This window comes from Schistocerca piceifrons, chromosome 4, assembly GCF_021461385.2.
Source record: "Schistocerca piceifrons isolate TAMUIC-IGC-003096 chromosome 4, iqSchPice1.1, whole genome shotgun sequence".
Classification (NCBI taxonomy): domain Eukaryota; kingdom Metazoa; phylum Arthropoda; class Insecta; order Orthoptera; family Acrididae; genus Schistocerca; species Schistocerca piceifrons.
The window spans coordinates 171,673,703-171,689,740 of NC_060141.1; the positions used below are offsets into that span (position 1 = coordinate 171,673,703).

The window sequence follows — 16,038 nt, forward strand, 5'->3', positions numbered from 1 at the left end:
CTAATAGCGGATCTTCTATATCTTCTAAATCGTCTCCTGTTTCTTCTTCTATCACATCAGACAAATCATTCCCCTCATAGAGGCCTTCAATGTACTCTTTCCACCTATCCGTTCTCTCCTCTGCATTTAACAACGGAATTCCGGTTGCAGTCTTAATGCTACCACCCTTGCTTTTAATTTCACCGCAGGTTGTTTTGACTTTCCTATATGCTGAGTCAGTCCTTCTGACTATCATTTCTTTTCCGATTTCTTCACATTTTTTTATGGACCCATTTCATCTTAGCTTCCCTGCACTTCCTGCTTATTTCATTCCTCAGCGACCTGTATTTCTATATTCCTGAGTTTCCCTGAACATTTTTGTACTTCCTTCTTTCATCGATCAGCTAAAGTATTTCTTCTGTTACCCATGGTTTCTTTACAGTTACCTTCTTTGTACCTATGTTTTTCTTTCCAGCTTCTGAATTGTACTTTTTAGATATGTCCAGTCCTGTTCAATTATACTGTCTACTGGACTGTTCTTTATTGCTGTATCTAAAGACTTAGAGGACGTCAAGCGTATCTCGTCATTCCTTAGGGCTTCCGTATCCCACTTCTTTGCATATTTTCTTCCTGACTAATCTCTTGAATTTAAGCCTACACTTCCTCACTACTACAGTGTGATGTGAGTCTATATCTATTTCTGGATACGCCTTACAAACCGAAATCTGATTTCGGAATCTCTGTCTGACCATGATGTAATCTAACTGAAATCTTCCCATATTACCCGGCCTTTTTCCAAGTACATCTACTCCTCTTGTGATTCTTGAGTGGAATATTCGCTATTACTAACTGAAATTTATAACACAACACTATTAGCCTTTCTCCTCTCTCCTGTAACCTTTTCTTCTGTTCCTTCCCCTACAACTGCATTCCAGTGCCCCACGACTATTAGATTTTCTTCTCCCTTTGCGTATTGTATTACCCTTTCAATATCCTCATATACTTGCTCTTCTCTTCATCTGGAGCTTGCGACGTCGGCATGTATACCTGGACTATCGTTGCTGGTCTTGGTTTACTGTCGATTCTGGCAAGAATAACCCTAACTCAGAACTGTTCACAGTAACACACTCTCTGCCCTACCTTCCTGTTCATAACGAATCCTACTTCCGGTGTACCATTTTCTGCTGCTGTTAATATTACCCTATACTCATCTGACCAGAAATCCTCGTCTTCTTTTCACTTCACTTCACTGACCCGACCTCTATCTGGATTGAACCTTTGCATTTCCCTTTTCAGATTTTCTAGTTTCCCTACCACGTTCAAGCTCCCGACATTCCACGCGTCGACTCGTAGAACGTTATCCTTCCGTTGATTATTCAGTCTCTTTCTCATGGTAACTTCCCGCTTGGCAGTTCCCTCCCGGAGATCCGAATGGGGGACTATTCCGGAATCTTTTGCCACTAGAGAGATCATCATGACACTTCTTCAATTACGGGCCACATGTCCTGTGGACAAACGTTACGTGTCTTTAATGTGGTGGTTTCCACTGCCTTCTGCATCCTCATGCCAGTGGTCAATGCCGATTCTTCCGCCTTTAGGGGCAGTTCCCAAACATAGGACAAGAAGTGCCCTGAACCTCTGTCCGCTCCTCCGCCCTCTTTGACAAGGCCGTTGGCAGAATGAGGGTGACTTCTTATGCCGGACGTCTCCGGTCGCCAGTGCTGATTATTAATCAAAATCAAGCGGTGCCGGGTTTCGAACCAGGGAGCGAGAACCTTTCGGTTATGAATCAAAGGCGGTACCCCTAGACCAGGGGTATACAAACATACATTATATAACAAATGTGTGTTACTTATTGTGAACCCAATTCTAATTTTAAAATTTATATAACGCCCTTGTATCTCATAATTTGGTAAGAAATATTCGTGTAGTAACCTTCTACACATATGAGTATATAAATGAAAGCAAAAATAAAATAAAAACAGTAATCGGATTTCGAATATAGGGCGCACAATTAAGAACCACTGAGCCACCTTAATGATTTCGGCGATAAAAGGCACATAACGCACCTCGAAAACTATGACTTCCTTTCCTTTGAGAAACGGTCGAGAATCTATGGATAAGCTGAGACACGTGTTCGCCTATTTTGACTTCTTCCAATGAGTGAAGTTTCTGGGTAATCAGGCGATGGCATTAGGAGTATTATTCTCCTTAGTGTAGAAAAAAAAAATTCTGTAAAATTTCAGTTCGTTTTCCTCACTCACTGAAGAAGAAAATATGAGTTTTTTGTATAGACATGGGGCTAGAAACGCTTCTTTTGGTGGTTGTTAGAACTCGCAGTAGCCATTAACCTACTTCTCTACTACAAAAGCCACCTCATGGCGTGTGGCGGAGAATACTTGTAGTAACACAATCAGACCTCCATTTTCCTGTTTCTATTACGGATGGTGTATAGTAAGAAAGAGTGATGCTAAACCTCAGCGACATCTCTGATCTCTCTGATTTTATTTTTATGGTCGTTTCGTAAGATGATGTGGGCTGGCTCTGAGCGCTATGGGACTTAATATCTGAGGTCATCAGTCCCCTAGAGCTTAGAACTACTTAAACCTAACTAACCTAAGGACATCACACACATCCATGCCCGAGGCAGGATTCGAACCTGCGACCGTAGCAGTCGCGCGGTTCCAGACTGTAGCGCCTAGAACCGCTCTGCCACACCGGCCGGCGATTATGTGGGAGGAAGTAATTTGATGTCCAGTTCTTCCCGGAATTTCAACAGTAGCCCTCTCCGTGGTACATACTCCCTGTCATGTAAAGCCTCCCACTGGAGTTTGTTGGAGCATCTTCGCACAGCTCTCGCACTGAAGGAGCCCGGAGGCGAAACACGCCGCTCTCCTACTAGTCCCAATCTGGTAATGGTTCCAGAGTGAGAGGCGATATTCGAGAACCAGCTGAGCAAGAGTTTTGTAAGCTACTTGTTTCGTGAATGAATAGTAAGACCGTTCAATTAGTCATGCAACGCATTAACTCAGCCAATTTCGGTTGAAAATTGCAGGATCTGTTGTGGGACATCGTTGAATATTCCCGCTTCAGCCTCTACAGTATCGTGACGTTCCAGCAGGTAGCGGTGCGATACGTAGTCTTCAAAATGGTATCTGTAACGGAGGTGTGTTCTAACCAGAGAGCTGTTATTGAGTTTATTTTGGCGGAAAACCAGGGTATCGAAAATATTCACAGGCGTTTGCAGAATATCTAAGGCGACCTGGCTGTGAACAAAAGCAGCGAGGCGTCTGTTACCATCGCAACAAAGTCGCGCAAACCTGTCCGATCTTCTGCGTGCCGGCCGGCAGCATACAGCTGTGACTCCTGCAATGTCGGAACGTGCGGACAGTCTCATTCGAGGTGATCGACGGATCGCACTCAATACTTCACTACACAACTGGACGTCGCCGTTGGTACTGCTGACACACTCATCCACCAATCGGGGTACTCACAATACGTGCGCTCGCTAGGCTCCTCGCATCCTTACAGGAAACCAGAAAGAGCAACGAAGGAGGACCATCTGTGTGGAACTGCTTGTGCATTACGAGAATGATCGCAAACGCAGTCACAGGCGACGAAAGATGGATTCATCAATTCTAATCGGAAACAAAACGGCAACAATGCGCCACAACATCTCTCCTCCGAAGAAAAAGTTCAAAGCCGCACCCTCAGCTGGAAGTCATGGCGACGGTGTTTTGGGACGTTGAAGGGGTTATTCTGTTCGATGTCCTCCCTCATGGTGCAACAGTCAACTATGAAATGTATTGTGTTAGCCTCACGAAATTGAAGAAATGCCTTCAGCGGTTTTGTCGACACAAAAATGCAAACGAATTTCTCCTTTTCCACTTCAACGCAGGTCCTCTCGCAAGTCTATGGTTCCTGAGAGCAGCACACAAAACTCAATTAGACGGGTCTTCACCCACTCTACACCCCGGATCTCGTACCTTCCATCTGTTTGGCGCAACGAAGGATGCAATTCGCTGCACGTAGTACGTGGGTGATTGGGAGGTTATTGTTGCAGGAAGACGTTAGCTCCGACCTCGACCACTGTGTATCGGAGTACCAGAAGACCACACGAAACACTTCCTTACAACGACTGCTCCAAATGTGCTGCGGCTAGTAAAGTTTTAATTCGTGAATGTATTCCGTATGCGGGCATACAGGCTCTCCCAGTACGGTAGCCTAAGACAGTCGCATTGAACGGAGATTGTTAAAAAATGTTTAGTAGCTTATTTTAATCTTGAATATAACAAAGCTGCTTTCAGAAAAAAGTTGTTACATTTCTTATTGAACGCCCCTCGTAACATTTCTTTTAAGATTCTTCCAGTCAATCATAACCTAGTATTATGTGTCCATTCAACTTTAGTAAGTCCTGGTAGTTAGTCCTAGTATAGTGCAGTTGTTATCGTTTCTAGTGGTTTACCGTCAATAGCGTGATCTAACAATGCTGAAGCTCTTCGCCCACGTATGCGCAATAAATTACATTAATTTATGTTCCCAGTAAACTGCCAGTCCCTGCCACCACTCTTTTTCTACAGCTCTCTGTAGTACATGGAGACACACAGAAACATCATACCACATAAATCTATTTCTTACACGAAACGTACAAATATCATCCGCTAGCACTGATACATCCCACTTTCGCAGTGAAACCCGGAAGGGCCGATTTATCCCTGTGTTACTGCTTGAAGCTACGTACCTTCTGCAATACGGGCACAAAGACACATCTTGTACAGGGTTTGCATACGTAAGAGCTTTAAAATGCTACAAATTAAAGTCTAATAAGCTTAGGTTCAGAGAACGAGGTGGCCAGGTAATTGGTCCCCGTCTTCCTGTCAACTTGTCACAGATTATATTGTGTAGAAACTATGAGCTTGTCAACTTCGTCATTAATACTAAAAGAGTTGATGCCATGTGCAAGTAAGGCAATAAAGTGAGTTGCGTGTTACAGTTACTCACCTGGTATAACTGTGTTTCCAATATGTTTTACTGCTGGGCTGAGCGGTTTTTGGTGTGCTAAAATGCGTAGTAATGAAGTATAGTGAGGAAAACTATTAGAAAATTGGAAAAGGTAGCCAGGTGCTTTAAGAACAGAAAGTTATGATATATATAACTACTTAAACCTAACTAGCCTAAGTGCATCACACACATCCATACCCGAGGCAGGATTCGATCCTGCGACCGCAGCGGTCGCGCGGTTCCCGACTGAAGCGCCTAGAACCGCTCGGCCACAGCGGCCGGCGAGAAATCTGCAACAATATTGTCAAGACGCGAGGTAAGTTGAAATTTTGATTGGGACCAGATTATTGTTTTACTTCAGTTGTGCATTTAACATAAAGACAAGTTGCATTGAGATCAGTTACAGTTCAGTTCATATTAGCACACGAGTTTAAGTTGGATAACAATTTATAAGGACATATTCTCCGGTAATAAGTAGATTTTATGGAGTTGGAGGTAAAGTTGGGCTGAATTTCAGACAGACGCAAATAATAATGCGGAGGTTACACAGTTATCAATTTTAAAATTGTGCACAAGGAAGCCAACGCATCAGTGAAAGGGGTCCAGTAAGGAGACAAAAAGTATTATACTGTGTAAATAATAGAGCGGAAAGCCTTGAACGACACTGGCAGAGAGTAAAAAGTGGATGACGTCAAAATCATGTTTTAGCGAATGCGTAACTGTTATAGAACAACGTGCTTTCACTATGTACTGTTTCAGACGTGTTCTTTGCTTCCAATGACAGCCATTGAATTTATCGTAATTTGTGGTTATAGTGAACATAACCATTGTAGTCAGTGCAGTAAAAGCACATGCTCCGTCCGATAAAGATTCGGACTGCAGCGCCTTTAACCGCACGGCCACTTCGGCCGGCTGTAATCATCAGCTGGCAGGCATTACAAGATAGGGAAGTTCAGGGCACGTGGCCGTTGTCGGTTTCTTGAGCAGCGGAGCCGATACTTCTCAGTCAAGTAACTCCTGAGATGGCTTCACAAGTGCTGAGTGCACCCCACTTGCCAAGAAGGCATTGCAGAGCCGGACGGTCAGCCATCCAGGCGCTAGCCATGCCCGACAGCGCTTAACTTCAGTGATCTGACGGGAATCGGTGTTACCACTGCCCGTGAAAGCACAGGGCACGTTGAAGTAATACTATGTAGATGTCTAAAGTACAATCAGCATATTAATGTTGAGTATATGGTACATACTAATGGATCGTAACTATCCTGTAACAATCGTGTACTACTGAAATACAGAAGTGAATGCCTAATTTTGTACCTGAAGACGATCATCTAAAACGAAATAGATAGTGAAAAGTTGTTTAATTCAGCAGCCGAACGTGTTAGTCACAATGCGAATCCTGCAATATATCACAGTTGCAACGTCTCTTGTCAAAAGTGTAACAGAAGAAGTCGTAAAATTCAAAAATATTCATCAACCTTAAAGAAGCGAGCCACCAACTATTGCAATTTGCATAAGAGCTTGTTATAAAACGGCTGAATGGACATCAAAATGACGAGAGTAAAAGTGCACGCAAGTGCAAGAACGACTCACGCCCGGGCGTGAGTCGTGCTTCGGTAGCTCAGATGGTAGAGCACTTGCCCGCGAAAGGCAAAGGTCCCGAGTTCGAGTCTCGGTCGGGCACGCAGTTTTAATCTGCCTTGAAGTTTCAATCTATATTTCTGTATTTATTTGTGTTTCAAGGGAGTATCCGAGAGGGTAAAGGTGAAATTCGAAGTAAGCACAACAAGAACATGAATCAGAAAATTTTCAGAACTTCTCCACACGTTTCCAGGCTTAAAATCCATTTCGTGGACTAAAGCGGGTCGGCGTAAACCTTTGCACAGCACTCTGTCGTTACTGAGCAGTGGCCGGACGTGAGACAGGCAGAAAAACGTGTTAACCCATGCAAGACCCGGCGTCTGGTTCCAACTGTTACAGTGGCAGTTTGTAAGAAAGGATAAGGGCAGTGTGGGAGTGCGAGCAGTGACGGGCGGTGAAAGAGGGAGGGAGAGGGGTAGGGGGAGAGGGGGCGAAGACCAGCGGCGGCCAAGGCCGGATGGGCTGTTAAAAAGAAGCGTGGTGACAGCAACCGTGATTCAGCTGGCGACCGCTAGCGGGAGCAGCGCTTACATAACATCTTTTACGGGGACCTCTGTGTCCTACACCCTGCTACCACTGTCGCCGCAGCTTAAGACGTGCGCTGTTCCTACAGAGCTTCTTCCCATAAGGGTCTATTTTCTCAGTCAGCTGCTAATATAAACACTTTGTCAATGTTACCCTTTAAAACAAACGCAACTCCGTCGGTCACTGCAATTGCAACACCAGGAAATATTGCAAGTAACGAAATTTTACGTGTTATACACAAAGTGTAGTAGGAAGAATATACACGACTGGCCATCAAAATTGCTACACCACGAGGATGGCGTGCTACAGACGCGAAATTTAACCGACAGGAAGAAGATGCTGTGATATGCAAGTGATTAGCTTTCCACAGCATTCACACGAGATTGGCGACACCTACAACGTACTGACATGAGGAAAGTTTCCGACCGATTTCTCAAGCACAAACAGCAGTTGACCGGCGTTGCCTGGTGAAACGTTGTTGTGATGCTACGTGTAAGGAGGAGAAATGGGTACCATCACGTTTCCGACTTTCATAAAGGTCGGGTTGTAGCCTATCGCCACTGCGGTTTATCATATCGCGACATTGCTGCTCGCGTTGGTCGAGATCCAATGACTGTTAGCAGAATATGGAATCGGTGGGTTCAGGAGGGTAATACGGAACGCCGTGTTGGATCCCAACGGCCTCGTATCACTAGCAGTCGAGACGACAGGCATCTTATCCGCATGGCTGTAACGGATCGTGCAGCCACGTCTCGATTCCCGAGTCAACAGATGGAGACATTTGCAAGACGACAACCATCTACACGAACAGTGCGACGAAGTTCACAGCAGCATGAACTATCAGCTCGGAGACCATGGCTGCGGTTACCCTTGACGCTGTATCACAGACAGGAGCGCCTGCGATGGTGTACTCAACGACGAACCTGGGTGCACGAATGGCAAAACGTCATTTTTTCGGATGAATCCAGGTCCTATTTACAGCATCATGATGGTCGCATCCGTGTTTGGCGAAATCGCGTTGAACGCCCATTGGAAGCGTGTATTCGTCATCGTCATACTGGCGTATCACCCGGCGTGATGGTATGGGGTGCCACTGGTAACACGTCTCGGTCAACTCTTGTTCGCATTGACGGCCCTTTGAACAGTGTACGTTACATTTCAGATGTGTTACGACCCGTGGCGCTACCCTTCATTCGATCCCTGCAAAACCCTACATTTCAGCAGGATAATGCACGACCGCATTTTGCAGGTCCTGTATGGGCCTTTATGGATACATAAAATGTTCGACTGCGGCCCTGCCAGCACATTCTCCCGATCTCTCACCAATTGAAAACGTCTGGTCAGTGGTGGCCGAGCAACTGGCTCGTGACAATAAGCCAGTCACTACTCTTGATGAACTGTGGTATCGTGTTGAAGCTGCATGGGCAGCTTTACCTGTACACGCCATCCAAGCTCCGTTTGACTCAATGCCCAGGCGTATCAAGCCATTATTACGGCCAGAGGTGGTTGTTCTTGGGAGTGATTTCTCAGGATCTATGCACCAAATTGCGTGAAAATGTAATCACATGTAAGTTCTAGTATAATATATTAATCCAATGAACACCCGCTTATCATCTGCATTTCTTCTTGGTGTAGCAATTTTAATGGCCAGTTGTGTACGAGACGCGTTCAGTAAGTAATGAAACGCTTTTTTTTGTTGGCGGTCAATTTTGGGTGACATAGTGGAATATTCCCGCTTCAGCTCCTACAGACTCGTGAAGTTCCAATAGGTGGCAGCGCTTTACATAGCCTTCAGAATGGCATCAGGAACGGAGGTGCGCTCCATACAGAGAGCTGTCATTGAACACTTCTGGTGGAAAACCAGAGCATCGCCGATGTTCTTAAGCTGATACAGGATGTCTACGGGGACCTAACAGTGATCAAAGGAAGGTGAGTCGTTGGACTAGGCGTCTTTTACCATCGCAACAAGGTCGCGCAAACCCGTCCGATCTCCCGCTTGCTAACCGGCCGCACACAGCCGTGACTCCAGCAATGTTGGAACGTGCGGACACTCTTATTCGAGGTCATCTACCGATGGCAATCAAACATATCGCTGCTCGACTCGACGTCTCTGTTGGTAGTGACGACCATAGAACACCAAAACATCAGATGTGCAAGGCAAGTGTTACGACACAGAAACATAACGACAGCAGCGCTCCACGTTCAAAAATGGCTCTGAGCCTATGCGACTTAACTTCTGAGGTCATCAGTCGCCTGGAACTTAGAACTAATTAAACCTAACTAACCTAAGGACATCACACACATCCATGCCCGAGGCAGGATTCGAACCTGCGACCGCAGCGGTCACGCGGTTCCAGACTGAAGCGCCTTTAACCGCACGGCCACACCGGCCGGCACGCTTCAAGTGGCGTGGCAGAAATACTAATACTAGATGATAATTTTTCATTTATATTTTACGGGTGGGTTTGCTAATCTAGTGGTAAAGTGTATTTATTTGTAAAATCCAATATTGCAATTTCGACCGTGTACATGTTATCAAGTGGAAATTATGTTCCTGATTACGACCATTTTGTGCCCATTGCAATCTTTGAATTGCAACGTAAATATGTTGCTCGTATTGTGCTTAATTTTTACTCTCATCCCTAATATTGGGTGGGGTAAATGATTCCATATTTGTTTTTGTTTCTTATGAAACAGAAACTGGTTTCCTCACTTGGTACTCACGAGTCATGTCTGTTTGTTACTGATTACGAATCCATGTGTGAACTATTCCACTTATATGCACTGTAAGTATATTGCTCGCATTCTACGTTATGTTTGTTACCATCCTTTCTTCGTAATCTCATTTAATGGAGGTCACTGAAATTTTCATTGACTTCTGCTAAAATGTACTGTTTGTAGTGACTGTTAGTACCGTATGAAAACATTTGCGTAACTACTGTCCCATTTTTCGCTTTGCAAGGAAGAATGATCCAGTCACCAAGACTACAGAGCATTGGGCGTACTTGTCTGCAGTACATCCATTCTCCCTAAGACACTGTGAAATGCATGGAACTCAGTGGCAAGAATTAATAGCATTCCAAACAGAATTACATACTCATGCTGTGGTGAGACATAATAAAGCTGAATACCTATACTGCCAAAGCCGGCCGGAGTGGCCGAGCGGTTCTAGCCGCTACAGTCTGGAACCGCGCGGCCGCTACGGTCGCAGGTTTGAATCCTGCCTCGGGCATGGATGTGTGTGATGTCCTTAGGTTAGTTAGGTTTAAGTAGTTCTTCGTTCTAGGGGACTGATGACCTCAGAAGTTAAGTCCCTTAGTGCTCAGAGCCATTTCAACCATTTTGATACTGTCTAAACCTGCCAAACGGAGTTCTCCATTAAATGGCCCAAAGTACGGAAAATGGACGCAAACAAAAATAACTTAGAATGCGGGTAATATACTTAAAGTGCATTTAAATCGAGTAATTCACACTCAGATTTGTAAGCAATTGCAAAACACGTAGGCCCGTAGGAGACCATGCAACGAAAGCAGCTTCTGTTTTATATGAAACAAAAATTTGGAATCATTTGCTCCACCAAATATTACGGATACTTATAGAACACAGTCAGAATACGACTAACACATTTACATCGCAATTCAAAGAGTGCAATACACACTATAAGGCGTAATCAGAAGCGCAGTGTGCTAAAATCAACTTCTGTTAATTATGAAACGAAAACAAACGTAGAAGACTAAAAATCACCCAATAAGAAAGGGAGATGATGGACGGATAAACTTGCCGCGCTCCAAGTGGCGTGGCAGCGAGCCAAGGCCGTGTTACCGGAAGCTCCTATATGAGTTTCACCACCGTAGTGCTGACACAAAAAATTGCTCTGAGCACTATGGGGCTTAACTTCTGAGGTCATCAGTCCCCTAGAACTTAGAACTACTTAAGCCTAACTAACCTACGGACATCACACACATCCATGCCCACCGAGCGAGGTGGCGCAGTGGTTAGCACACTGGACTCGCATTCGGGAGGACGACGGTTCAATCCCGTCTCAGGCCATCCTGATTTAGGTTTTCCGTGATTTCCCTAAATCGTTTCAGGCAAATGCCGGGATGGTTCCTTTGAAAGGGCACGGCCGATTTCCTTCCAAATCCTTCCCTAACCCGAGCTTGCGCTCCGTCTCTAATGACCTCGTTGTCGACGGGACGTTAAACACTAACCACCACCACCACCACCACCATCCATGCCCGAGGCAGGATTCGAACCTGTGACCGTAGCGGTCGCGCGGTTCCAGACTGAAGCGCCTAGAACAAAAATGCAGACGAACTTCTCTTTCTCCATGACAACGCAAGGCCTCACAAAAGTCTGCGCACACGAGGAACTCACAGAACTTCACTGGAATATTCTTCCTCATTCAGCCTGCAGCAATTTCCGACTTCCATCTGTTTGGCCCAATGAAGTAGGTACTCCACTGGAAGCAGTACGTGACGATGGGGAGGATGCACCAACACGCTGGCTCCGACACCCACCATTAGAGTGCTGTCACGCGGGCACACAGGCCTACTGAACGGATAATATATTAAAAACAGCGTTTTGTAGTGAAGAGAGTGGGGAATATTATGGTATATTAGAATCCTGAAAAAGTCAACCTGCTTTAAGAAAAAAAATGTGTTTCATTACTTATTGAATGCCCCTCGCATACAGGGTGTGCAGAGCTAACACTACCGGCTGCAGCAAAGGTTCTAATCTAGCTGGGTATCGAGTTGAATTGGTTTTTGGTGATAGATATGTGTCATCCATTCCACGCTGCTTCTACTCTACGCTGGGGCTGATCAATCGAAGTGGTTGGCGACAGCCCATGACGAGATTTTCCTATGAATCATAAGATATGCAGAACGTGCTGTCCAGGAAAATAGTCTACACACCCTCTATATCAAGATAGGTCAGGTTATCACGGGCAACATGCGGACTTGGGTTATCTTCAAACAGTTTACAAGAAAGCAAAAACATGCTGTCAGACGAATCAACAGTTTTTACACTACTGGCCATTAAAATTGCTATACCACGAAGACCACATGCTACAGACGCGAAATTTAACCGACAGGAAGATAACGCTGTGATAAGCAAATGATTAGCTTTTCAGAGCATTCACACAAAGTTGGCGCCGGTGGCGCCACCTACAACGTGCTGACATGAGGGAAGTTTCCAACCGATTTCTCATACACAAACAGAAGTTGACCGGCGTTGCCTGTTGAAACGTTGTTGTGATGCCTCGTGTAAGGAGGAGAAATGCGTACCATCACGTTTCCGACTTTGATAACGGTCGGATTGTAGCCTATCGCGACATTTCTGCTCGCGCTAGTCGAGATGCAATGACTGTTAGCAGAATATGGAATTGGTGGGTTCAGAAGGGTAATACGGAACGCCGTGCTGGATCCCAACGGCCTCGTATCACTAGCAGTCGACATGACAGGCATCTTATCCGCATGGCTGTAACGGATCGTGGAGCCACGTCTCGATCCCTGAGTCAACAGATGGGGACGCTTGCAAGACAACAACCATCTGCACGAACAGTTCGACGATGTTTGTGGCAGCATGGACTATCAGCTCGGAGACCATGGCTGTGGTTACCCCTGACGCTGCATCACAGACAGAAGCGCCTGCGATGGTGCACTCAACGACGAACCTGGGTGCACGAATGGCAAAACGTCATTTTTTCGGATGAATCCAGGTTCTGTTTACAGCATCATGATCGTCGCATCCGTGTTTGGCGAAATCGCGTTGAACGCACATTGGAAGGTGTATTCGTCAGCACCATACTGGCGTATCACCCGGCGTGATGGTAAGGTTTGCCACTGGTTACACGTCTCGGTCACCTCTTGTTCGCACTGACGGCACTTTGAACAGGGGACGTTACATTTCAGATGTGTTACGACCCGTGGCTCTACCCTTCATTCAATCCCTGCGAAACCCTACATTTCTGCAGGATAATGCACGACCACATGCTGCAGGTCCTGTACGGACCTTTCTGGATGCAGAAAATGTTCGACTGCTGCCCTGGCCAGCACATTCTCCAAATCTCTCACCAACTGAAAACGTCTGGTCAATGGTGGCCGAGCAACTGGCTCGCCACAATACGCCAGTCACTACTCTTGATGAACGGTGGTATCGTGTTGAAGCTGCATGGGCAGCTGTACCTATACACGCCATCGAAGCTCTGTTTGACTCAATGGCCAAGCGTACCAAGGACGTTATTACGGCCAGAGGTGGTTGTTTGGGTACTGATTTCTCAGGATCTATGCACCCAAATTGCGTGAAAATGTAATCACATGTCAGTTCTAGTATAATATATTTGTCCAATGAATACCCGTTTATCATTTGCATCTCTTCTTGGTGTAGCAATTTTAATGGCCAGTAGTGTACTTCTTATTGCAGTCAGCAAGTGCACTTTTTGTAGATTTGGCAGCACCAGCTTTGCCTCGCGCGTCATCTATTTATTGCTGATACAACACATTCTGCAGTCCGCGCTCTACATTCTTAACAGTATTACTCCTCCTGTGCTCTGCAGAAGCAAACAGTGTTTTTATTGCTTCTGTACGTCGAGTGAAAAAATGGTTCAAATGGCTCTGAGCACTATGCGACTTAACTTCTGATGGGATCAGTCGCCTAGAACTTAGAACTACTTAAACCTAACTAACCTAAGGACATCACACACATCCATGCCCGAGGCAGGATTCGAACCTGCGACCGTAGCGGTCACTCGGTTCCGGACTGTAGCGCCTAGAACCGCACGGCCACGTCGAGTGAAACAGTCTGTTAAAAGAAGATGTGTACTGACTATAGTAAGTATGTATTAACAGTTATTGAGAAAGACAAGGTTCAAATGCCACATTGTCCCATGCGGCGTAGTGTCCCCAGCAGCGACTCATCGTAGCCTGCGAGTCTCGAACGGCATCTAAGAGCAGCTCACTCGGCGTTGAAAATGAAATCAAAAGACTGTTTTGTTGGAAATTCTTTATATCATATGAAACTGGACTCTATTGGGATCTTTCGGCAGGAAACGAGAAATTTATTGAAGAACCATAAGAAATTTCTCGTTTAGCAGGACAAAACAGAAAGCCTCGTACTACTGGTGAGATGTTATTCAAGCTATTGCTGAGATGTTAATCAAACTTTCCATTGTTTTCTGAGAAGGTAGCCAGCGAAAAATGAACAAGATGTCTCTTTCAAACAACAGTGTACAACGTACGATCGAGGAAATGGCCCTGAATGTGAAAGAACAGCTAGTTAAAAGACTCTAAACGTCTCAGTTTCTTACCTTGCAGTGTGATGATTCTACTGATACTACTCAGCATTATCACTGAACAGCGTACTGCCGATTTGTGGCCGAGAACGAAATAATGGTAGAACTATCGTTTTTAAAAACTTGGAATCATCACAAAGTTCTGATAGATTTTCTGCCATTAGTGAATTTTTGGTTGAAATAGTTCGTTTTGGGACAGTTATGGGAATGTGTACTGACCGTGCAACAGCCATGTTAGGTTCACGTTCTGTCTTCCTAAATATTGCTACAGGAAAAATTTCTAATCTTATTGGCTCTCACCGAAAGATCTTTAGCCATACCCTAGCTTCTAACATTTTACCTGAGAAACTGAATACTTGAATGAAAGTCCCTATCAGTGTAGTTAATAAAATTACATCAAGTGCTGTGAATACTCGTTTTTCCGAGTCCTATATAACGATCTCAACACTGAACACCCATCTTTACTCATAGACAAGTTCGGCAGCCTTCTAAGGGCAACTTCTTTCTATTTATTTTGAGTCAAGGGAAAGCTGAGCATCATTCATTCATTGATGACAGTTTTATATTTTCCTTAGCATACTTGCAGACTTCTTGGGAACCTAAATAATCTGAATTTGAAACTACAACGTACACAGAATAATGGATGCCAATAATGCAATAATGGCCTTCTTGGAAGAGACACAACCATGGAAGTGTGACCTGCATGCTCCCATTACTAACTTTTCACCATTAGCTGGAATGTACGGGCCCTGAACGGCGTCGTTATCAGCTTTTTCGTCATTCTATTGATTCAATCAATTCAAATAACTTCTATATAAGCGAAGTGCCATGTCTATGAGTGCAGAGTTATTGTCAGTGAACACCTGTAACGTCTTCAAGAGGAGTTTCAGTCTTCAGAAGACTGGCAGTGCAAATTATTACGATCATTCTTCACACTAATGTGCATGCACTTCCTGATGAAACGCAACAGAATGCAATTGGAATTCCTATTTATCCAGGAATGGAAAAGGACGGCAAAGAAGTCCTCGTACAACTCTTCATCTACATACCTACATGTGAGATCGGATTCTCGACGCTAGCCATCATAAAGCAAAACGCTGCAGTCGCCTGAACGTGGAGAGTGACCTTAGATATGCTTTAATTAGTTTGAAACCGAACATTAAGGAGCTGCTTGAAGAAAAACAATTTCGTTTCGAATGAAAAACAACCCACAGTTGCATTAATTATGTTTACACAAATTCTTGACCATGGTTTCAACTATAATAATCTAGCCTTCTTCAGAAGTCATAAGTCTTTAAAAATGAAAAACGTCTTACCCCAGCAGCTGCGTCACGATCAATAAAATAAAAGAACTTAAACAGACATAAGCGCTTCTGAAGAAGAGAAATTTGTCAACATCGAGTATAGATTTAACTGTCAGAAAGTCGTTTCTGAAAGTATTTGTATGGAGTTAGCCATGTATGGAAGTGAAACATGGACAATAAAAAGTTCGGACAAGAAGACAATACAAGCTTTCGAAATGTGGTGCTACAGAAGAATGCTGAAGATTAGATGGGTAGATCACATAACTAATTAGGAGGTAGTGAATAGAATTGGGGAGA

At 44.7% G+C, this 16,038-nt stretch overlaps 1 protein-coding gene across 2 annotated transcripts in view; it reads right to left on the minus strand.

Annotated features, from left to right (window-relative positions):
• LOC124795174 (UDP-glycosyltransferase UGT5-like) overlaps positions 1 to 16,038 on the minus strand; it is a 336,005-nt gene that overhangs the window by 197,734 nt on the left and 122,233 nt on the right. The window lies entirely within an intron of this gene.